A 26200-nucleotide genomic window follows, 5' to 3' on the forward strand; every position below is an offset into this window, starting at 1 on the left:
TCCTCCTATTTTCTTGCTTTCTTCTGTTTTCTAATGTTCCTGAATATCTGTCTTTTCTTCTTTTTACTCAAAGTGTGTAACCATTTCCAGTGGCAAATAGGCAAATCAGCTTCTTAAAAACAAAACTTTTTGTTGTCAGAAACTATTTCAATGAGGCATGTATTTTGCCACAAAGCAGGTAACCACACATTGCTGTGCCCAGACTGCCAGGCAGTCAGAGGCTCTGCCAAGATCTGATGTTTGTCATTAGGTAGGATTGGCACTTCAGCCCTGGTAATAGGTCTTCAGAATTCAGACAGCCACAGAAACACTGCACATGACACAAACTGATCTGGGCATTTTACATTTCCTATAACACAATCTAAAACACCCTTTTAAATGTATTCCTAAAATACCTATAGATATTATTATGAAATATCTGATACAGAAGAAAAACCACCCCTACTCTTTTTACACAGCTTTCCACTTCTTAATCTTTTTTTATTAATCTGTCAAAAGCTTTAAAGCTATCCTGCCATTTTTAACACTTTAAAATTGCCCAAATTTGATGCTCTGCACTGTTTCAAACTGTTTCTGAATTTAAATTTTTACACCTCTGAGCCTTTTAGTGTTGCAAGTTACAAATTTTCTAGATTCTGTAACACATGGATTTGCATTTTATTTTTCCTATGTTCTCAATGCATATACTCAACATGTTTTTTTTTTTCCTAGAAAACATCATCATGTTTTTCCCCCATTTGTTGATATTTGTCTTTTGCTCCCTCATGGCAGTTGCATAGATTGCTATAGATTGCACCTGCTGAATTCCCAAACATTCTGAGCTTTTGTTCACTGGCTAAATCCATTTTCTGACTTTCCTTTGGAGCATGCAAATGCATCTGAAATGTGAAACGTCTCCTTCACGTGCTCTGCCTTAAACCCTAAAAGTTGGAGTCATTATTTCACTTATCAATCCCAACTCTGAACTCCTTAGTTTCCACCCCTTTACTAAATACTATGTCTCCTGCCAGCAACCACACTGTCAAAACCCAGCAAAATTTTAAGCCTCAATAAATCTTGCCAAAGGCTTAAGGCAAGGTGTTTCCCAGCATTTCTATGCATACTGAGAAGGGAAACTACGCAAGGTAAAAGAGATAATTCCTATGAAAGAAAGAGAGTTTAAAATGAGCTGATGAGCTCATGATGAACTTTCCCTTCCTTTGGAGGATTTTTTGTTCTTTTTATTGTTGTCCAAAGTACATCTCTTATCTTAATTGTTAACAAACTTGTTCCTTTCCTGTTAAAATATAATTTTTTCTAGTTATTTTCTTGCTCTTCATTTACCACACACATTTTTTTGTGTCATTCCAAATAATCATTTATTACTTTCTTCCTACTAATTTCAAATGAGTTTTCATGTTTATTCTGTCATTTTTATCTGCCGCGCTCCCGCCCCAGACCCTCGATCTCTCTAGCCCCGGCTAGCTCTCTTTGGGGCGAGAGTGGGCAGTGGAGGCGCCCTCCGCTGCTCCTTAGTAGGGTTTGGAGGACGCCTTTGTGGGTCCCTGGGAAGGCGCTGGCAAGCCTCGTCAGTTGGAAGGAAAGGCGGATCCAGTTGGGGGCTGAATCTTCTTTATTGAGGGCCAACGGGGCCAACCGCACAGAAGTGGTGCCAGCCAACTGGAACCCTTGGGAGGGGTCTGACACCAAGTTATATGGTCTCTGGGAGGGGAAAACCTTGAGGGAGGGATGTTGAGGAACCAATGAGGAGAGGGAAAGGGAGTGGCTCCGGGATGGGGTGATCTGACCTGGTCCAATGGGGAAGGGTCATGGGAGTGGCCCTAGGCCCTCGTCCAATCACTCAGTGCCCTGAGGAGAAGTTTCTGGATAGAGGGGAAGGAACACCGAGTGACGGACAAGGCACCTGGGAGGGGATAGGGGAGTGACTCAGCACTTTCCAGGTTGATGGATGGGTACTGGAAAGGCGGGAAGGGAGGACCAGGCGGGAAAACAGAACAAAAGAATGTACCAACTGGGAAATAGGGGGAAACAGGGATAAACCATTGGGGAAATACAATTATAAGGAACCATACATAAAATATAAAGAAAGCGCACTACCACATTTATCCCTAACTCTATCTTGGAAATAGGCAATAAGCAAAATCCATTTAATAACAAATGACTCTCGGCTGATAGATGTAGGGTTCAATCCTACTCAGCTACCATAAATCTCTAAAAAACAATTCAGTAATCTGAAAAATTTTCATTATTAAGGCTTTGTTGTAGTGGCCAGAAGTAGAGAGGAGAAATTTCCCAGACATCAAGTTAAAAACTGGGGAGAGTTCAAAACTAATGAGTATACATTAATTTCCTTTCCAAACTATTGCATACAGAGACACTAACAGAAGGAAAGTCCATCACATCTCAAAGAATGTATTAATATTTTGAAACAAGAGATGCAGTAGAATCCAATTATACTGTGTTTCAGGGATCACTTGTTCTGTGCTCTGAAACTTGCAGTTTAGTTATACCAAAGGATGACATTTCATTTCCTTGATAGTAGAGTGTTAGTTGTTGGTTCTCTAATTAAACAGTTCCATTCTAATAAAAAGTTAAATTAGTACGTGTTCATGGTTAAAGTAGCCTGTACAATTTGTCTCTGTAAAATCATAGAGAAATTAACAATTTCAGGCTACACAATCTCATGCCAATAGTTTACAGAAAATTATCTGAAAATATAATTAATTACACTAAATGACCATACCTTGAGAGGGTCAGCTGAAGATTAAAGGGAAAGTTGTTTTCACAAAACATTACTTATTTTTACTAACACTATCTTTAAGACTAACTCCTGTAATTAACTTTTAAATTATTTTTCATTGAAGCTCAAATTCTTAATACTTACATTTATTATATGTATATATTTTAACTACTCTTAGATCATTATTTCTTATTAAATTGTCTCATTACAGTCAATGCCAGTTTTGTCTTTTGTATTTTCATACAGTAATTATACAAATTTTGCTGCAAAGAAAATGAAAGTGATGGAATAAAGAAAGATTTCTTGGACAAGTGATGGAATAAAGACTTTGTTTAGAAGAATCACTAGCCATTTTACCATTATAAATTACTTTGGGAGAAATAAATAAAATCACTGATTTTTTTTTCTACCTAGATAATTCCAGGTACTCACACGCAAGTTCTAAGTGTCTATGTTTAAGAGAATATGATAGAAACTTCAACACAGCTGTCAAGGCAAGAGAAAATATCCCAAGAAATTAGGAAGAAATAAAACTTCCTGTACATGTCCCAATATTTTCCTTTAATTCAAATATGTTGTTGCAAAATACTAATAAAAATACTGTACAGTTTATTTGCCCCAACCTCTCTGGTTACGCTGAGATATCACCATAAATCCATTTTGCCGTATGGCCAGGGAAATAACCGGATCATTTATGTATTTCCCAAGCTGTCATAAACCACAGTTTTTGTGATTTGAAACACAAACTGAGAAAGGCTGAAAGTTCATTGGCTTTTTAAAAGACAATACGTAAGAATGCCAATATGTTCATCATGTGTGATGAGGTTGTATACATTAATGGAACATGAATGGAACCTAATAAGAAGTAATAAATACACTTTTTCTCACTTGAATTGCTCACTGATCTACCTTTATTTAACACCGTTCTCTTTCCAGCTCCCACCTTCCAGTTCCTCTGTAAGTTGTTTTAATTCTTACTAGGAATTAAGAGTTGGAATTTATTTACTTTGAAACCTTATTGAAGAGTGCTGAACCACATATGAATGGAGACAACAATTCATCATCTTGAAAACTGCCTATTGAATATTTGATGTCTTGAATAATTTCCCTGAGTAGGAAATAAAGCACTAAACTGTACCAGTGTGTTTTGTCAGGGGGAAAGCTAATAGGATTCTAGAAAACTGAGACATTGTACAATTAATCTCCAACTGCCTGTCTAAGACATCCCTCAGCACTCCACAAAGACAGATGTTAAGGTTTGCCACCAGTAAAGGAATGGAGTTTTAAGAAGGACTTTTATTAGCTCTTTCTCTTTACTTGCTGAGATTCAAAAAAAGCATGCGTTTTACACAATCCAACAATAATCAAGATTTTTACTTAGAGGAAAATCACTGTAATCTTTGAAAATGCTTTCCTGGTGTTCTCCAGGTATTTGCTTTTAGAAGACTTAAAGCAAGGAAAGGAAAATAGCTCCTGTGATCATACCCCAAATTACACTGAAGGTTAGAGAAATTAGACATCTCCTTTTGCACCAATTACTGTGTTAAAGAAATTGTTGCTTCACACAGTGAATGTGTCAATAAGGCACCAAAGGCAGGAGGATAAGCTATACAGGCCAGAAAAACTAACATTTTCAGGAATGACAGTCAGGACTGAACTATTGGACAAGAGTGCAAATAGAACTATTGGGATAAAGATATTAAGTCCTTGCCTTTTTTATCTGCAAATTGAGGCTTCAGAGTAGGTAGAAGCAACAGTAAAAATGGTAGCCACTGACTGGTGGTGGGGGAGCAAAAAATATAACAGGCAGTCTCAGTCAAATGGAGGATGTTCAGCAAAAGTGCCTTCAACAAACTGAGGTGAAAAGTCAAAATCTTTGAAGAACAAACTGGCTTTTAAACACCAATAATTTACAACCGGACGGAATTCCCTTTATGAGAAATTCTGGAATCATTCATATGTTCCCATAAAAATCTGTTTGTTCCTCATATCTGTGAAAAGAATAATTTCTTGACCAATTATCAGCAAAAGCAGTGGAAAAGGTTGCTTTGAGTCTTTAAAACATACTGGTGATAGGGGAAATAAGGATATCTTTAGCTGAACAATACACCTGTTATCAAAGCACTAAACAAGTTTTGATGAAATCACACAAGGGAAGTAAATTTTGGTTATTAAGGTATTTATTATCCTTTATCTGATCACAGAAGAAGTTTGTGTTAGGGATACTGCTAGAGCTCTAATGAGCTTCCAGATAGACCCCAACACTTCTGTGAAAGAACTTCAAAGAGCTCTCAGGCTGGAACTTCATTTCGGTTTTTACCACACAAACAAGAGTACCATATCTTGTGAGTCACCCGAGACAAGTAAAACTTTCATTGTAATGTAAACAATTTTCTACATCTGTTTATTTAGCCCAAATGGCTTTTTTACTGTACCCAGAATACTGAAAATCTTTTGTGCTATCAGTCTCTTTTGCTCATAGCACATTGGATTAAAGCTAACTTTTGTCCACATCCCTGCAGAGTTAACACAGATCTTACATCAGGATTTCTTGGACAACTCTTTTGCACATGGAATGAACTTAAAGACAGCTAAGATAAAATAGTTTGCTAAATTTGATTTGCTCGCATAAAGGAAAGAGCAGATATTTTTAAATTTGAAAAGAAACTGGGTAAACTAGATCTTTTCTTATTCTCCTGAAAAGGATCCTAAAATGAGGAAAGGAAAAATTTTAGCAAGAATTCTTAAAACATCAGAAACACAGAAATAAATGTCATATTGACAGCATGGAATATTTTTAAACAACTTCCATGGCTACTGCTGTATTACTTCTTGTATGTTCTTGACTCAAGTGTAGGATTGAGAATTTTTGTGAGGTTAAAAATTAAACTATCTCACTATAATTAATGTTAATGTTAGATATTAAACCAATATTAAATATTTCCTGCAGATGTGTTTAATTTCTATAATGGCTTAATATTTCCATGCATCACATTGATTGTGTAGCCATGGAATAATTAGAAATTTTATTAATCCAAATTATGATAAAACTCTTCATGGGATCTGGCTGCATGTTTTTTAAATACTATATAAATCATAGCTGTAAACCCTCATCTTGGGTGCATGGAATGTCACAGAATATTCCTTATTAAGAATACAGAGCTTCCTCTCAAGAAAATACACACTTACAAATCAGGTTAAGGCGAGAAGTTTCACAAAAAAGTCAGTAGACAGTTCATTTGTCTAATAAACTCCTGCTTGTGGGCAGGATTATGAATTGTGATAAAAAAAACAACAACCAGATGAAAAGTTGCGAAAAAGATAAAACATGACAACAACAGCACTGGTCTTTTTAATTAATTTCACGGATTTTTCTGTATTTGCACGAATTTCTTTCCCTAATGTGTTCTTTTATGTGTATGTATATTTCACTTCATTATTTCCTCTTGACTGTGAAGAAAACCTTTCAGAAAAAGGAGGTTTGCTTCCTCAGTATGGAATATGATATGGAATATGATTTAAGCAATATTGCTCCCAATGTTTTTTAAGTAGGCTTACATTTTGTCTTTTACTCAATTTTTTCTTTCCTCATGAATTGTCAAATGACAGTACATAAACTATGGAACAATTACATTGTATGTATTAGTATGGTGAGTTGATGATGATGATAAAGATTTTATGAAAATTTATAAAATATAGAAGAGTACTAAGTGATAATTTTTTTTAGAATGAGCCAACATTAAGGATCAACATTTGTTGTTCGATATAAACATCTGCACTTCAAAGCATAAATGACAATCCTTAAAAAATCTCACTGTAGTCATCGAGAAATAACAGTTTTTCTTTGGTCAGATTCTTTGGTAACACAGAATTCAGACTATAAATCAGTTCACATAATTCACTACTGTGTCTCAGGTTTGCATGTCTAGTAAAGTTCAAATTAAATCCCAAACCCTAACCAGGAAATCAAAAAGGAATTACATCTGTTCTGCCTTCAAATGAATATTTTCAAAAGAAGAACAATTTTGAAGCAAATATTCCTGGTTGTGTTGTTTTAAAATTATCTTGAATGAATATTTGAATACCATTTGAAATTGTTTGGTACATCCTTTTTATAAGCATATCTTTTATTCCATATTTTTTGGTTCAGTTTTTATCCACTTCATTGAATTAAAAAATGCCTTTGTGTACATCAACCACATATTTCTGTCAAGATTTTGTCAAGGTTTTTAGAAACAATATATATGCAGTATCATGCACATGACAAAATGATGCTTCCTTGATGAATGCCCAGCCTTATTATTTATCATTGGTGTATACCTTCATGAGTAGCTTTGAGTTTTGGGAAAAGCTTGGAAAATGCCTGTTTGTTTGACAACTAGGCGTGGCCAACCACAGCAACAAGGTCCAATGGAGCACCTGGAGGCTGGAGCTGAAACAGTAAAACAGACTGTGGGACAACTAATTTTTCTCACTCTTTAAATTCATTGCTGTATTTTATGTCTGTGATTTAGATACTGTGAAACAAGCTCCCATTTTAATGGGACTATCAGGAGCCACAAGAGCCAGGCTGGCTAGCTTGTTTCGCGTGGCTCCATCAAGAGGCTCACATGCTCCCTTACAGACACGTACATCTGCCTCTGAACCAGGACCTAGCTTCTGTTCCAGACAAGTACATTAATTATCAATAACACAGAACAGAAAAAATATTGCTCAATGGCACCAGTTTGATGTATTTGGGTCAGATCAGGATGACTTGACAAAAACATTTTGTCTTTTTCCATGTTCTAAAATGAGTAGCTTTTGCAGAGCAAATTAGAAGTCATGAAAGCCTTTTTATTCCCATTAATACATTCTGAGTACAAAAGGAAAGCTTACTTCTGGGTAGCCCTTACATCTCTCGACTCTTGGGTAGCTTTGGGAGAATATGATCAAACAATATTTTTCAAAATTAGAGTTTTCATCTTCAGTATTACTTGTGTCTCATAACTTTGGATGGTAATGACACACACACCTCTACCATTTTAAATGTTGGCTCTGAGATAAGAACAGTGACTTAAAAGTGTGTGTTTCTCTGCATTGATTGCAAAGAGACCCCAAGGGCAACTAGCTAAGATATACACATCTATACTCAATAGTCTTATACTTTGTCACTTGCATTGCACATCTTTTTTCTGTCAAGGGGCTTGGAAATATTCCAGGGACATGACAGTAATTGCATATTCATAGCCCTTAAATTCAGAGACCTATCTCTTTGAAACTTACCCAGACTGAGATTTTGTTGAGGCATAAGATTCTAATCCTCTAGATCTCCTGCACCATGCTAGGGAAAGCAAGTAAATTTATGTATAAAAGAGGGATAATTTTTAAACCCTCTCAACCCTTTTTTTAAAAACACTCTCTTCAGAGTTTAATTTCATTTAGAAAACAGGTTTTATGAAGAGTGATTTCGGAGGAAATGCCATCAAAATTAAAACTGTACTTCAGCAATTTAATCTCCATGTCACAACCAGGATTTTCCATATGCTAGAACAGCTAGAAATAAGTGTGCTGGTCTAGGAAATGTGGTCTTTGCCCAAATCATGTATAACATTGGATCCTGTCCAGTCAAATTAAAAGTGTTAAACTTTCTGTATCTCAGAACCCCAATGTTTTGTTCTCTCTTCATTCACAGACAGGTCCCCCTTGGCTTTGACTAATCTGCATTTATACAGAGGGGATTAGGCTTCCTACTGGAAATTGTTTTGAGAAAGAAAGAATAACAGAAATATCACACATTAGTTTTTGTGAGAAAAAAGTGTAGGAAATATGCCTCAAAGTACTTAAAAGCCTAAACATGCAAAGAGCCACTGGAATTTTTTTCAGAAGAGCCAAGGCATATAATTTCTTATATTATGAGTCAGATAAATGAGGTATACTTTAACATGTAAACTATGGAGACATAAATCTACAATTTGTGAATTTGCTGAGTCACAGAGACACAGAGTAATTTAGGATGAGAGGTGGAGATAACCTGTCTGGTCCAACCCACTCTTCAGCTCAGATCAGGCTTCCTAAGACCTTGTGATTGTTTAAATATCTTCACAGATGAAAAGTTCAGAGCCTCTTTACAGAACATCTTTTAGTGTTGCAGTACCCTGTTGTGATTTTTTTTCCTAATATTCAAATATTTATATATATGTGTGTGTGTGTGTGTATGTATGTTTATATATATATATATATTCCTAATGCTCAAATTTTCATATGTTGCAATTTTTATTCTTGAGCATTCCCTGAAGGCAGCAACATCACCTCTTTTCCTTCTCATCCTAAGAATAGGTCATTCTCTCATCCTCTTATTGTACATCACATGCATTCAAACATGCCAGTCATCTAAGTGATCTTCCACTGGAGAACCCAAAAGTGGACACAGCACTGCAGATGAAGCTAATAAGAGCTGAACAGAAGTGAATAACCACTACCACCAAATTGCTTCCTTCAGTCCTGCCACAAGCACTGTGTGCAGCTGTTTTCCTTTGGTGAAAGGACACACTGCCTACTAATTCTCATCTTGGTTTTCCACCATTATCCCACGCAAATTTCTGGGCAGTCAGTCCCCAGCCTGCACGTGTGCATGGATTTATACCTCCCTAGGTGCAGGTCTTTGCCTTTGTCTTTCTGAACCTCACAAGTCCTGTCAGCCGATTTCTCCAGCCCATTGAAATCTCTCTGAATAACAAACCTGCGCTGCAATTTATTGATCACTTTCTTATCTACATTTCCCTAAATCTGGGGAATGGACACTTAAAATGGATATATCTAAATTCATCATGATGACTTCAAGCACCAGAGCTGGATAATTCCACTGCCAAAGAGACAATAAAGTATATGCACAAGCACACATATATATTTATATCACTTCCGTTTCTTCCTTCCAGAATTTAGGTTCAATAGCTGCATTGTGATCAAACATGTGGAGTCTCTTAAGGTCACTTCAAAAATGCAGTAGCAATCATTCCAAAAAAACACACAGATGAAGGTTTGGCTTTTACCTAGCAACCTGAAACTTACAGCACTTTGACAATGAAAAAAAATTGGGAAACAAATTTGAAACTCCAACTCAGCTGAAAAAAGTCCAATCCTATATCTCTAAGCTTCCAAGAGAGTCTCATAATCCTCAGGCTTAAATCCAGAATGGGGAGAAAATCCTCCTGACTTCTCTCAGTAAAAGGCCTATTTGATTGCTACAAATGAACCAATAGTTGGCAGGTACAAAAAGAAGCTAAATAAAGGAGCTAGGTACTCACCTCAGCTTGAGTTTTTACTTAGTGATCTCTAAACAGAGAGTAGGGTGGTATTTTAGAGTAAACAGTCACTGGAAAAAGGCATGAGAACTTAATTTTAAAGGTAACAAGAATTATGTTAACACCCAACAACACTTCTCATTAATAAGTCACAACATCTGTGCTGACTACCAGGTGTATATCAATCTACTCAAATTTGTGACCAGTATACACTACTGGTAAATAAATATAAATGTCACTTTAGCATTCACCCCAAAGCTTGTTTAATAATTTAGATTTTATATATTTCACCTTGCAAATAAGGGCTTGATATCTTGGGACTGTTTTGAAACATGAATGATGTCTTCCTGAATAACAGTATCAGAGTATGATCTCCATATATATTAAAGATCATGTAAATTTTTTAACGCTTCTGGTTTTTCTCCAGTGTGTTATACTGATTTTATATAATATTTTTAAAAATCACAAAATATTGTAAAGCTTTTTTATCTTCTTTTAGTGACTAGATGATCTTTAAGGTCTCTTCCAATCCAAAGCATTCTATGGTTACATAATTTTACACACAAAATTATTTTTACTGAACATATTAATTGCTAGAAGAATACAATAAGCTAAGTGATTTTTCACTTCTAAACCCAGTTAATTTGGGATAATATTAAGATTAATAGTTTTTGGTGTTGGTTTCAGTTTATCTGAAATTTATTTTATTTGAAAAAAATATTAAATCTGATTTTATTTAATTTGAAATTTAAATATTGAAATTTAAATATTGCTAAAAAATGACCAGTCTTAGTCTCCTACATTTTAATGGTTATAAATGGCTTTGGCTACTTAGTGCACCTCTCTTATCCATTCTATCTGAATTTGGTAATCCATTAAAAAGAAAAAAATTCAGAAAAGGATTTTAAAATCAAGCCAAAATATCTCATCTTACCTCAAACTGTAGAGATTATTTTTGGCACAGTTTCTGACCTCTGATAATAAAGTTATAGACATTTTTCATAAACATTTCTAATGTCTTTTTAATCTCTTGAAAGGTGAGTTCCCTAGACAATTTTCTCCTTACCAAACAGAAATATCTCCTCTTAGGCTTTGTGTAGTTATTTCCATAGAATCTGAGAGAAAAAGAATAAAAATGTAGATAAAATTAAAGACTAGATTCCCCAAAATATTTTAAATTCTTAAGCAGGTCATGTTCTCAGTTGCTTGTTCTCCCTGGTTTCAAGCATCTTTTACCCTGTTGCACAGTAGCAAATACTTGGCAGGCAGAGTTTAAATTGTATAAAATCTACCTTGAAGGTTTTGCAATTTTATATGAGAAAAATGTGAGCTGTGTGGATGATAAGTTCCTTGACAGCAAATGTCAACTGGCTTAATAGGGCAGAGGTTCTGCTATGGTTTCTAATTATCGCAAGGCAAAACCTTTCTAGGAGTTTGTTACAGAAAACTCAAACAATTACAAGGAACATAGTTTGTAGAATTTGTACAGTAATTCCTTTTTTTCTGACTATAATGTCCAATGTTAATAAGAAAGCCAAATTGGTACAGGCACTAATGACAATTACCAACTGATTTATGACTTTCATTCTTCTGCCACAATAAGCACAGCTTCTGAACACCCACAGGGCAAGAGAGAGCACTGAACACAGCAGTTTGAATCTAAATGCATGTTGACTCCCTCACCAGCACATCTTTTGACTTGTCAAACAGGGTATATTCCCCTAAAGAATATAAAAGATGTACTAAGAAATTACCCTAAAGCTCCTAGTATATGTATTATACTATATTCAAGTATTTAGAGGTTAAAATCTCACAGGGCTTTCAGTTATATTAATGCATTATTTCCATAGAGGAATTTTTAAGTCTTCATTAAAAATTAAATACTTCCTTATAACACAAATATCTTACAACAAAAAATTTGGTGGCTATGTCTGCTTTACGTGCAAAGTACAAATCAAGCCACAGAAATGTCAAAGGGTCAAATAATTTTCCTTTCAGATTACATGTATAAATATATCTGAGTAACTTGGTAATTAGCTACTATACCTGCAAACAATGAACTGCCTGTAACTTAAGATTTTAGTATTTTTATATAGCTATATAAAATCAAACATTTTATCAAACACTTTCTCCAAATATAACCCTTTTCCATCAAAGGACTATGCATACATTTGACAGGGAGACTGCCAAAGAGAGTGAAGTAACTATCCTTTGACTCCTTAGTCTAACGTACCAGAAAGGTGAACCAAACTCAGAAAGGTTGAGCTTGGATTTCAACTCTCTAAATTTTGAAGTCAAGGAAGTCTTTTGTTTTGTGCAACCTGCACCCAGGTAACCGTCTAGTATGGCCAACCTGCTGACAAAGGGATAGTTCATCTCCACAGTACATAGTGCTACTCCACTTTGGACAGCCAGCAGCAAATCTGCCCTGTAAGTTCTGCCCCATCGCACACCCACAGAAGATCCTTCCCTGCAGACAGGGCAGACAGCTGAGTCATGCTTTAAAAGGCTGATAAAAGAGATCACTTTTTTTTTCAGACCCTGGATCAATGAAGCAGAGTCTTTTCTGTGCAAAAGAACCTAAGCATATCCCAAAGTGTATTGTTCTTTCTCTGAAGGTAGGACCAGCATCTGGTCACAGGGTGCTTTGGCAGGCCCCTGAAATGGCAAGCAATGAGCCTGATCCATCCAGCTGTTCCTGTCAGGAGCTGAACAAGACCAGGCCAGAAACAGGACTAAAGAGAAAGCAGCATTGTGAGTACAAAATCTGTTAGGCAGATAGAGCCGTAAGAACCAAAGGGCCCACCCCATCCAGGAGGGAAGATATCTATAGGACAGGTCTGAGGTCCAGCTGGGAGGTAGGACCAGAGATCATCTACAAGACAGTTCAGGGAGGGAATAAAGGTTTAGCCAAAATGAAGCTCACAGACCGATGGGGAGGAGGAAAGAAAGAGGAAGCCCCAGGGAAGACTGGGCAGGAGCTGAAATGCCCTTACATGCCCCTGATAACCTTCTACCTGCATGTCATGCAGTCCTGCAAAATAGAAGCCAACTATGCTGAGCTGTATGCAGAATCTCAGCTTATTTGAACGCATGCTGGTTTAAGATTAAGAGCTGTCTGCTGGCTTAATTGACTGAGCCAGCATCAGTCTTTTTCATCATACTGCTGTTGGGCAATTCTCCAGCTGCAAAGCTGTCTCTGAAAGAATGGTCCCAGCATGTATTGACAGGGGTCCCATTCTCTTCTGAACAAACAAGTCACTTCCCTCTGCAAATGTGTCATTTTGTAGTTATGCAGGAAAATGAGACAGCTGGTTTGGAGCTCAGCAAAGGCATTTGTTTGCAGTGATCTCATGTAAAGCAAGCAGGTATTCTGGATACTCCTGAAAGACAAGAGCCAAAAAGCCAGGTGGTTTGCAGCTATTTTGTACCCATGATCAGAAGGTACTCTATCTAGGAGCCAGAGTTTGCCCTACCTCTAATCTGTTCTTAAACTGACCTTATTGTAATATATCTAAAGTGCGGACTAAGTTATATATGTATGTAGACAGAAGACAAGGTCAAAACCAGGGTGTCCCCATGAGACAGAAGGGGGCACCCACTGATAACAAATACTGGCTGGTTTAGCCCTTCTAACTCTTGAGTTATACCGCTTTCATCATTTGCTTGTCATCAACCAAATTGCACACTGAGAAACCATTCATTTTCAAAATTAGTTATCTTCTCATATTAGGGATCATTAATTCATGTTTTTACTTTTTTAAACTGTTTCTATTTTAAGAAAAATCTTAAGAGCCTGCATTGATTCCATATACTAAGACAATTAAGAATGACCTGTACAGTCAGCTAAAGCACTTTGAATGGTAGAAGACCAAAATCCTTGACCCCTCCTACCAGCTTACCAAACTTCCATGACATGCGCTCTAAATACTAGCCATACAGAAGGAGCACCCATGAAAGTGACCATATACAAGGGAAGCCAGCTGATGTAATCTTTTTGGGATTCACTACAGCTTCTTATAGTGGACAGCAACCACCTGGATTAATGCAATGGGTGAGCAACTGGCTCATTGGACAGGTGCAAAGGGTTCTAATAAATGGGGTTATACTGGGCTGGTGGATGCACATTAGTGCGACTCTGCAGGGCACCATTTTATGCTCAGTTCTCTTCAACATCTTCTGAAATTACTGGACACAGGACTGGAAGGAATACTAAGTTTTACTATGATGTTAATTGGGAGGAACTGCTGACTTCTTTGAAGGCAGAAGGGCCCTGCAGAAGGGCCCTGCAAGAAGGGCCTTGACAAATTTGAAGGCTGAACAATCACCAGCCATACAAAATTTAACAAAGACAAATGCCAGATTCTGCACCTGAATGGGCAGCCCTGGATATACAAACACACTGGGGAATGAGATGCCAGAGAGCAGCACTGTGGAAAGGGACCTGGGGGTCCTGATCAAGTTGAACATGAGCCAGAGTACCCTGGCAGCCAGGAGGGCCAGTCCTGTCCTGGGGCGTACCAGGCACAGCATGGCCAGCCGGGTAAAGGAGGGAATTATTCCACTCTGCTCTGAGCTGGGGCAGCCTCAGCTCAAATGCTGGGGGCAGTTTTGGGTTCACAACATAATAAAGATATAAAGCCATTAGAGAGGGTCCAAAGGAGGGAAATAAATATGGTGAGGGGCCTTGAGGAGAAGCTTCATGAGAAGTGGCTGAGGTCATTTGGTCTGCTCAGCCTGGAGAAGTGGAGACTGAGGGGAGACCTCATTGCAGTCTGCAACTTCTAGAGGAGCACAAAAAGGGCAGGCACTGATCTCTCTCTGGTGACCAGTGACAGGACCTGAGGGAATGACCTAAAGTTGCATCAGAGAGGGTTTTGGTTACATATTAGGGAATAGGTTTTCACCCACAGGGTCTGGGCTCTGGAAGAGGCTCCCCAGAGAAATTATCATGGCATCATGCCTGATAGAGTTCAAGAAGCATATGGACAACATTTTCAGGCACATGATGTGTGTTCTTGGGACTGTTATGTGCAGGACCAGGAGCTGGATTTCAATGATCCTTGTAAGTTCCAACTCAGCGTATTCCATGATTGTATTATTCTAATTGCAAGTGACTCCTTTCCTGCTCTCCTTCCTTGATGCTCCTGGTTACAGCAACATGCACTCTGGGCTAGTTCAGATGACTTCCCTTAAATGCCAGCAAAACATGATGAAATGCTTTCACTTTTCCAAGTACAAGAAAGAAGAGATAGTTTTAAAAGTAAAATGGGTTTTGAGGAAGAATGCTGAAAGTAATTTGTTCCCTGACTCATGAAATAGTAATAGGCTTCCTGGCTCCTAGACAGAAGCAAGATGCAGACAAAGTAAAGCTCTGCAAAGAGTAGAAATGCATTGATTTTAGAGTAAAACCCAACTGAGAAAATAGGCATGCCAGGAAAATAGTTTCTGCCAGTTCTCTAGGAATGACAACAGCATGAAAAATTTACTATCGGTAGAGATGAATAGGCAAAAAAGTGAGAACAGGAGAGAGATGCTATCCTTCTGAAGAGCTAAGTGAACTAATTGTTGCATTGTTTATTGTCTTCCTTTTGTCTTTTAAAGATCATTACAGCAATAATACTGTCAGCTTTGAATGTATGCATCTATTATTCTCTACAGTTAGATTTACTAACGAGAGATGGTGAATGCAAAGGGGAAGATAAAAGGAACTGATGAAGTACAAAGATAAAGACAGAATCACAACAAGACAGACAAAGGTTATCAACTTAATAATGCAAAGTAATTTCAACAATTTGAATCGGTAGCTTGTTGACATTTCTGAAAGTCTTTATGCCGTTATCTTATAAAACTGATTTCATGGGAATGGGGGCATAGTATAACAGTTAAGGAGTAATCACCAGCTTTATTTGATTATTACTGTTCATGCTTTGGAAACTCTTTGTAGCTTCTGAATATAATTGACAAAAACTTACATTATATTACTATATTCAAAATTGAAAGCAATCATTTTCATACTTTTATATCAAACATATAATTAATTATTCAGGCACTCATGTTCTTTCAGATATTCTACAGTTCTCTTGGGGAATAGAGGACTTTAGTTTTACAAAAAGCCAACAGGTTAAGAAAATTGTATTGTGGTATTAACATAAGTATCTCAGAGAATATACTTTTCTGTCACACTGGAAATTCTGACAATTTCCTATCAGGTTTCCTGAAACACACACATCAAGTAAGCTAAGATCTTGTACTTGCATAGATTTGGGTTTGAAGGAAGAATATATGAGCAAATATTGCAAAAGAAACCTCATTGTCTCAAACCTAATTATATAGTTGCCTAATTAACATTGCTTGGCTAATTAATTAATATTAGTATATACCCATTTTCCCTCTCTTCTTTCATTCTGTAGAAGCTGGAATGTGCATTTGAATATGCTGCTAATTACATGAATCATTTATTCATATGTTTAATGCAGATACTTAACTTACCAGCATTACTATCACAAAACCTTTTTTAAAAAAGAAAACCCCTGAATTTCAGAGCAGTTTAATTTTGTATAATTTTATGATGGATTAATTTAGGGAAGCAGTAGGCAATCAGAATATATTTGAATGAGTTCTTTGCCATAAACTAGGGATCCAAATTAAATGTATAGAATACCTGCTGGCATGACCCAGCTTGATGCAGCAGATATTGGTAGTAGTACCCCACCTCAACTGTCCTTGAGGGTGAGCAGAGATTTTTTTTCTCTACTGTTAATAAAATCCATTATGGTCACAGAATATTCTGAGGAAGGGGCACACAAGGATCATCAGGTCCAACTCTTAAGTGAATGGCCCATACAGGGATGGAATCCATGACCTTGGCATGCTCTAACCAACTGTGTTAATCTCAGTGTCAAAAAAATTCAGGATTAAAGCTAACCACTGTGGACCCAAACACTTTTCTAGCTGATTTCCTAGGGGTAATAGACAAGAGCTTTCTATGCCTATATTATGGTCCAATGTCTGAGAGTGTAATGGATTGAAGGTATTTTTTTTTTCTTTAAGGTTTGCAGACAGTTTAGGTGCTTTCTTACAAAAGCAAATCTTTATCTCGCTCAGGTTTTTAAGATTTCATAGGCTGTAGTATATTATATTCATCCTTTTTTTTTCCTACCCAGTCAAATTTATAGTGTAATATTTAATTGTATTGTTCCAAATGGGAAGGGGATGAGTGATCAGCTAGTTGTAAAAAGAATCATAAGTTCACTGAGTCATATGTCCTACTCATCTACTTTTGTTTTTAGCTAAATAGGTTTGCTTCATGAGGACCAGGTTATTTGTAGAGTTGGGAGATAAATATTTTTTCCTGACATCTCACTCAGAGCTTTCCTGTTCATCATCTTTCCAAAAGGACTCCTTAATGTCATCACACATGGGGGTTTGGGTCCTCTATATTTCAGTGGTGAAGCTGCTGGATCACAATACTAGACTGGAAAATGACACTTAGCTGAGCTCTGCTCCTTGCTAACCTGGATGGATACATACAATAGTGGATTTTCCCTCGCATCTAACAACTGAATGTCTTGTTATTGGTTTTATTTGAGGGGCAAAGGGAGGCTAGATCCAGAAGATGCAATTGATTCAATAACCAAACCTACTTTCCACTTTCATAAGAATGGAGCTGGACAGAGGATTTAGCAACACACTAATTTTCTTCATCCTTCACCAAACCCACATACCGTGCAATGCACAGGGTGGACAACATATGCAACAACTGAAGCAGTTCAGCACTGTCACTTGCTGAAAGAGCAGCTTGATATTTTTTAGTATTCAGTGGGGTTTTAGTGCTTTTCAAATGTTGCTGTGTATGTTACACCCACACCTGTCTCATTCTGTTATATTTCAGTTTTTCTGGCTTTTTACATGAAAATCAGACAGGAAATAGTGCTGCTTCTGTCAACCTTTTGCTGGTAAGCTCCTCTTTAGCAACCCACAATAGGCTTTACTTCATCTCATTTAACAGCATGAGCCTAAGAGACAAGTTATCAGTTTTTCCAAGCAGTACAGCTCCCTTAATGCAGCTTGCCCAGCCATTCCCAAAGGTAGGATCAATATTGCTATATTGAAAAGAATGGTTTTGGTGCTCACATAAGAAAAAAGTAATGTCTGTGGCTTTTGTGCACAGTGTAAGCAGATCTACTGCAGCGAGATATTACACTGACTTCCCTTGACAATTTTCCCAATATCTTTGAAATCATGTAGTAAGCTCTGTTCTGGACCCCTTCAGCATGACTGAAGAGCTATTTATGCACTGTATTTAATATGTGTTTCAATGTAAAGTACGTTATAAATCTTGTTGGCAAAAGATTCCAGGGCTTCTCTCCCTTCAGGTGGGAGGTGGCTGTGTTGGCTGTAAATCCATAGGCTCACTGTGACTGCTTTTCTGTGTCCCTGTTACTGTTGAGTCGAATAGTTTCAACTAAATATGTAAAATGTACCTCCCATCTCTTCCCTTCTAGCCTGGCAATGTATAAAGATATAGGAGGATTTTAAAGACAACATATGGGCAGCCTGCTGGATCACTGGTTTGTCTGTTAGGCTACAATAAAAAAAAAGTGACAACCATAGTCTTTCCAGGACTAATGTCATAAAAAGACGGGACTGGTTTCTGCTCTGTTATCAGCATGTGATCTGGGGTGAAGTCAAAGAGAAAACAGTCTTGTCCTGCAACATTGACTAGGCATTAAAGCACTAAATGGCATCAAGACTCTGAATGGCATCAGTAAGCAAGCATTTTCCGGTACCAAACTCTCTCTGTCCCCTACAGATGCCCTGAGCAGGTCTCCAAATTGCCCTGCAGGATCTGCACTTCTGTAAATCACAGAGTATGTGCCACAGCACAGCAGCATCTGCTAGTCCCTTTGAGCATGGCTTTTTTTTGCTGTATTCACTACTGTCTCAATATATTCTCCAGCACAGTTGTGGCCAGTGTAGTCTCTGCATAATTAGTTTGTGTTCGTAGTTTTCCCAGTATTACAGAGTAGTGTATTGGATTTGTGTGCCCAGGTTTTGATAGTGAGGGGGTTAAAAGGGTGGCTTCTCTGAGAAGCTACTGGAAGGTCCCCCCATGCCTGATGGAGCAAATACCAGCTGGCTCCAAGACAAACTTGCCACTGGTCAAGGCTGAACCCATCAGTGATGGTAGTAGCACCTCTGGCATAATGTACTTAAGAAGGGTCAAAAACTATCAGCAACTGCAGCTGAAGAGAGGAGTGAGAATATGTGAGAGACAAAAGTTTGCAGACATGAGGGTCAGTAAAGGTGGGGAAGGAGGTCCTCCAGGAGCTGTAGCAGACATTTCCCTGGAGCCTGTGGTGAAGATCATGGTGAGGCAGCTGTGCCCCTGTAGCCTCTGGAAGTCCACTGTGGAACAGAAATTCATCTGTAGCCCATGGAGGACCCCACACTGGAGCTGGTAGAACCCAAAGGAGGCTGTGATGCCATCCAAAGTCCAGCCTGTAAAGCAGGCTCCTTGCAGGATATGTTGCCCATGGGAAGAGGAGACCGCATTGGAGCAGTGTGTTAGCAGGACCTGTGAGCCCATGGTGGATCCACACTGGAGCAGCCTGCTCCTGAAAGAGTGTATCCCATGGGAGGAACCTACACTAGAGCAGGTGATGAAGAACTGCAGTTCCTGGGAAGGACTAATGTTGGAAAAGTTTGTAGAGGACTGTTTCCTGTGGGAGAGATCCCACACTGGAGCAGTGGAGGAATCTTTCCATCTCTCCCTGCCCTTATCTCAACCAATGAGCCTTTCATTGTATTTTCTTTCCCCTGTCCAGATGAGGAAGTGATTGATAGTCGCTTTGGTAGGAATTAGGCACCCAGCCAGGACCATACTACCACAAGTGGTATGGGATTAATAAAAGTAACATCTTCTAATCTTACCTAAACAAATATAAAGGGGATGTTTCCAGTTTAATTTAGACATAGACACTTCTACTAGCACAATAGAAGCACACTGCTGAACAATTTACAGACTTACAATGAATGCACATTAGTTGTTATGGTTTGTGCACAATGCATTCTCCTTCCCTTAGATTATAATAATGGCACTAAGTAACTATAATCTCCTTTGGTTTCAAAATCTAGAAACACTAAATAGTCAAAGGAAGGTAACTGAAGAATAAACAACTGACTGTCAGAAGGCCTCTGTTTTCTTTGGTGAAACTCATGCTTGTCTCTGTAGGAAAGTGCTTGAGAGGTCAAAAATATATATAAAATAAAAAAACCAAAACAAATTACCACCATGTATATGCTTTTTTCACAAGGCAGAGCACAAATCTCCCACTATCTTTGAGGGCATTTATGCATTGCTACTTTTAGCAAGACCAATAGATAAAGCACCTTATCTGCAGCACCAAGGAACATTCTTGGACTATCTGCATAGATGCCTTAACATCTGGCATGCATTTGTATTTATTTGTGATTTAAAGTCGAAGACTGAGTATCTTAAAATCAGAAATGTTGACTGGAAGAGCTCTAAAAATTCTGTAATTTAGCTTCCCATGTTAAGAAGAATTTTCATGATCTCTACACCAGGACAGCCATGATGACTAAGAGTTTCCATTACAAATGCTAAAAAAGACAATTTATGAACCAATCAGTTTTATATTGGTAAAATACATCTGCTTTTATAAAATCAAAATTTATTGAATAAAATTAAAACATATTTTCCAGAAATTCCACCAGGTCTTTGTGTTGTCAAACTTCATAAAAAAATAAAATTCAATCAAAAATGGCTTTTTTATATTTTTATATAAAAACCTCTTTTTATCCTCTTTGTTCTTAAGACTAATCACTCATCTTTAATTGCAAATTCAATTTTTTATTCCAAGCATCATTTAATCCCCAAATATGTGTTTCTCTAAACACTCTAAACAGACAAATTTAAAAAAAAAAAAAGCTGCAGAAATCAGTATTATAGCTGAGATAATAATCACCTGAAATCCTAGCTGACTTTTCCATAATGTCACATCATTTTGCCAAAGTTCCCTTAGTGAAACATGAATTACAAAAGAAAAGCAGAAGAAGCCTTTTTCTTTTGATAAAATGGAACAGAAATTATGCAATCTACAAAAACAGCTGATGCTTTCGTTTTCAATACAAGGTTAACAACAGCAATATGAGACTATTCCTACCAAAAGGTGATAGAGGACTCTCCACTGATCAAGGGGTATATAGAATTTCACTGGACATGAAGCCAATATATCATTACATAAAGATATTTCTCTCCCCATTTCTCAGCCTGCATTGCTTACCTTGATTTGACTTCCCGTAATTTAAATAACATTTCATATTTTCAAAGCACTGTACATTCATTAACTAATTTCACTCATTGTAATTTGACACTGCTGTCTAATGATAAATTCCCAAATGCGGTGGATTTGAAAACTTTCTGTTAAGCACACCCTGATAAGCCTTTTCCAGCATATAGCTGTAAACTGTCTTTTGATGTTGTTAGATCTGTAACCCTTTGCTGGCTATATGCTTCCAGCTAATAAGGAGTTACAATGATTACTGAGCTTCTGCTCCAGAAAAAGAGGCAGGATTTTCCTTTTCTTGGGGGAATTTAGATAACACAAGCAGGCATTGCTTCATTTCAGTGTTTCAAAATCTCCGTGACAGTTTTGTCATGAAGATGTACAAGCTGCCTGATAGACGAGTTTGGGGCCATATTCCTAGTGCTGCATGATAAATTTTTTGTTCTAACCTGAACACACAAATTGAGACAGGTGGCATGTATTTACTTATTAGGTCAAGATAATAATGTCCTTTGCAGCAGCAATGCTCTACTTGGCCTGCAGATGTTATCACAGATTGGTTCCACATAACCTTTGTATTTGTATCAGAGGTGCACCAGCCCTCTGGAGCACCTCTCCTCTCAAGACAAGCTACGAGAGTTGGAGCTGTTCATCCTGCAGAGCAAAAGACTCCAAAAAGACCTTATAAGAGCCTTCCAATATCTAAAAGGGCTACGAGTGAGCTGAGGATGCACTTTTACAAGGGCAGGTAGATATAAGGCAAGGGAGAATGGGTTTAAAATAAAAGAAAATACATCTAAATTAGATATAAGGAAGAAATTCTTTACTGAGAGGGTGGAAAGGCACTGGAACAGCTTGCCCAGAGAAGCTATGGATGCCCCATCCCTGGAAGAGTTCTAGGCCAGGCTGGATGGGGCTTTTAGCATGGATGGTCTAGTGGAAGGTGCTCCTGCCCAATGCAGGGGGCATTGAGCTAGATGGTCCTTCAGGTCCCTTCCAACCCAAATCACAACCCAAATCATTCTATGATTCTATATCACTGCTGGGATCACTTCTACATTTTCCCACTTTGCAGAGGCAGGTCTGAATGTTTCAGTCCAAGGGCAAATAAAACTCCTGAGTGACTACAAGGAGGGCGTATTAGGACACTGTGTCCTGAATAACTCAAGGCCATAGGTCCATCTAGATGTTGCCTAAATTAATCCTGGAACAGAGGATATTCCAAATATTGCAAAAAATGGAGATGATAACCTGTTTGACAAAGGAGATCAGTGGATCAGTGGACACAGGCCATGTGTCTCCCTTCTTTTGATCTTCCCCAATTTTAAAAAGACAATTTAGATAAAACCATCTGTTGAAGAGATCCACGGGTGGGAAAAGGGTGCACAGAAATGACCATAGAGAAAGTTTTGAAGGGTTTTGACAGTGTTTCAAATCTTGAAATTTCCTGTTCTGAAGAGCATTAGGTGGTTCATTAGAAGTACAGGTCTCTTCAGTAATATTGAGGCTGCTTTGCTTTTCTTTCTGACATACCAGGCTGCAAACACTGAAAGTGTAAATCTCTATTCTGAGCAGTAACACCCATTAAGCATTGATAATATGATCTGCACTGCAGAAACCTGACAGAGTGATAGGCTAAGTAATCATTAGTCGTAAACAATAATGTGCGTAATAGCAGTGAATCATCAGACAGAAAACAGAGCACTATTTAGTTCTAAAGATGAATTAGGACGATTTGCTTTGTGCATTAAATGAATTTCCCTGCAGTACTTCAGACTGCTTTGTTTTCATACCTTCAGCTGCATCTGCTCCTCCTGAGAGTTGCTGTAGTCACTTTACTGAGCTCCTGTTTTATAAACAGAGAAGTCATCTCTCTTACCCTGCCCTTACCAGCTTGTCTCAGCATATGCTGCTAGCTTTCACAGTTGACAGACACTCTGACAACTGGCAGTCTTTCTGTCAAGAAGATCCTAAAAGATGAAAGTGTTGAGAAGAAAGTTCAGTTTAGGATCATCTCCATGGCTTTAGAAGAATGTTTGCAGCAGAGATATTATAGTAGAATACTGATAAAACCATCAACTTTGCTTTCCTGTGAACATGAAATCTACTTTAAAGGGGTAATATTTGCTTTATAAAATGCTTAATTACCAAAAAATTCTATATTTTAAAAATCAATCTCTTGCTTTTTCTGGGCCAAGTACAGTTCTCAAAAAGACAAATAACCACCCCTCACTGTGCTGTGAGAAGTGGGTGCTCTGCCTCAAGGTGACTCTCCCAGTTTTAACTCCCTCTCCCTCCTCTCCCAGTTTGGACACTTCGCCAGGTTGCTGTCACCTTCTTCTTGATTCTTCTCACCTTTCAGAACATTGTCTACTTTCCTTCTGCCTGGCTTATGTCAGGTGAGGAGCTGATCACACCAGGCAACTGGCGCTGGGCCGAGCAATGTTGTCCCCTTGCTGCTGGCAGGCGAGAGCAGGAGGAGAGGAGGCGGTGACCTGCCTTGCAGCGCTGACAGCCGGGGAGGGCTGCCAGTGGCAGGGCTGGGATGGTGCCAGGACCCTTGCTGGGACAGCACTGGGTCTGCATTGTGAGACCTCTGCAGGAATAGAGCAGCTTTGCTGATATCCCCGACAAGCACGCACATTTTATTCTCCCAAGTGTAGTCCTTGAGTTTAGGAGCCGATGAAGCAGCTTTCTGCTGCTGTCACTGCTTCTAATTACCTACTGTAATAAGGCTTCATCCTGATTCCTTCTCCTTGACTTCTAAAATGATCTTGTGACCTCCAGGATGAGTGAGCTTTCCTTTCTGATAAACCAGCAGCAAGAGCAAATCTACAGCACCTGTTTGAATATGAACCAGACTGGCTTATGGTAGAATAAAAGTGCAAAATGTTGTGCAAAATGTTATGCAAAATGTTAATCCCAGAGAAATTAAGACTTAATACAAATAGATGAATGCTATGCAATGTTCTCCCTCATCTGTGGTTTATTTGAATTAATCATTTCAGGCAAATTTTGATCAAGAAGAAATAGTCTTATGTACTAGATACTACCCTATTTTTATGAATATAGATTTGCTTAAATAGACCATTTATCTTTGATAGTCATCTGAAGGACTTCTGATACAGTCACCTTGTAAGTCTGCAAACTTAAAATGTTACAGAACTTGTCCCAAGCTATAGTGCAGGGATATGTAGATGATACTCTAATTCACCCCTTTAGACTCTGTGCAGTTAGATTTTCAGAATTTTTCAAAGTGAGTTTCTTCTTTCTTTCTCAGTGAGTTGATTCACCGAGTCACACCATTTACTTCAATTTTTTATAAGATAAATCTGAAGGATAATTTAAATTAGCGCAAACCCTCCAAGATAAGCCAATCAATTCCAAATGCCATCTGTCACAGTATACTCAAAGTGAAGGAGACAAGAAAGCACCCACTGGTTCTGTTCCTCCACACTAACCGGCAGGTGCCTGACTGTCTGTCAGCAGCCCTGTGTTTTCCTGCTTTCTGAAGCTTAATAGGACAGCCAGTTTTCCTGATTAATTCTGGGATCTAAAGCAGACTTTGTAAAAATTGCATCAAAAGCTAAGATTACACTTTCTCTATTCAGAGCAGTCACAGTAGCAAAAATCTCTTCATTTTCCTTACCAAATTTAGAGGGTAATTATCTTCTTATCTCTCCATTCTTTACAATTAAACACATAAATATATCTGTCTTGCAGTTGGTATGTACACACCTCCTTTTTAGACCTCAGAGCACCTAAACTTCTCATTTTGCTGTAAGGGTGAGGTCTGTTGCCCCAGAGTATCATTTACCTTTCTCCTTTTATGTTTCCGAAACAAAAGTGTTCAAGAATAATGATTTGTGGTTTTCTGTCTCCATTATTATTTTAGGTTTGCTGGGACAAGTAAGAAGGGTGACTGGCTTTTTTGGTGGGGGAAAGTGGTGCACATATATAACAATAATTATTTAAATATTTACATGCTTTGCTTTACCTCCATTCTCTCATCTGTAAAGGCATTATCTGTAACCCGGACACTTGTGTCATCACTACTACCAAACACACCAAGAGCAGATTACTTGGCAGAGATGGACCATATCTCAGCTTATCACTTCCTGTCTGTAAAGCAGACTGTATTTAGTGGGCTACTTCACAGAAGTTTTTCTTCTTGTTTTTCCCTCTTTGCTGTTATCCACAGCCACAGTAATACTAACACTGCAGCTGGTCCTTCAGAAAGAAGAGCTTTTCCTAGATTTTCCAAATCCTTTCCCGAGGATGTCTCTGGTCTCTAAGTGGACCCCACCAGCAAGGCATTTTTATGCTATTTCCTGACTATTATTAAAGGACAAGCAACATATGAAACTCATGTCATTTTTATCCCAAACTTTCCCCAGAAAGTTGTCTTTATTCCATCACTCAAATGCTCTATGAATTTATTACCTTCATTCCCTCATGAAATTAGGAACTTCAAAATCCTTTCCATCTTCTCTGAAGCTTTGATGAGTGCTAAAATGATAAAAGCCACATTCAGGTTATTGGGATCTTGGCAACAGCTGAGAGCACTGAAATGTTCTTTCTTTGCTTGAGAGGGTTGCTTAGAGTGGGTGAATTGCTTGATCTCTTTTTTCTCACAGGACCTTTAATCTAGGTGCTGGGAGGTTATGTCCTATGCATCTGAAAGCAGGCACAGGGAATAAAACTGTCTTCTTCCAAAGTCTTATCTATTTGCTAGAAAAAACGATCACTGCAGTGTCAACAGCTAAAGTTAGAGCTTCACTGTGAAAGGAGAAGAGGAAAAACTAGACATTGTCCTAAATAGTAGCACAAACAAATAAGACAAAGGAATGGTTGAGGAAAGGCTT

General features: G+C 38.0%; 1 protein-coding gene across 3 annotated transcripts in view; it reads right to left on the minus strand.

The window, feature by feature from the left end:
* Positions 1 to 1594: 1594 nt before the first annotated feature.
* LIG4 (DNA ligase 4) overlaps positions 1595 to 26200 on the minus strand; it is a 59287-nt gene continuing 34681 nt past the window's right edge. For 2 of the 3 annotated variants that reach the window (XM_021546587.3, XM_021546588.4), the window contains exon 3: positions 1595 to 25844. The gene's annotated coding sequence lies outside the window, so the exon portion shown is untranslated. The remainder of the gene's footprint in view (positions 25845 to 26200) is intronic. The other variant, XM_085581974.1, reaches the window with a different exon arrangement.

Source organism: Lonchura striata, chromosome 1, assembly GCF_050655825.1.
Source record: "Lonchura striata isolate lonStrDom1 chromosome 1, ASM5065582v1, whole genome shotgun sequence".
In the NCBI taxonomy this organism is placed as follows: domain Eukaryota; kingdom Metazoa; phylum Chordata; class Aves; order Passeriformes; family Estrildidae; genus Lonchura; species Lonchura striata.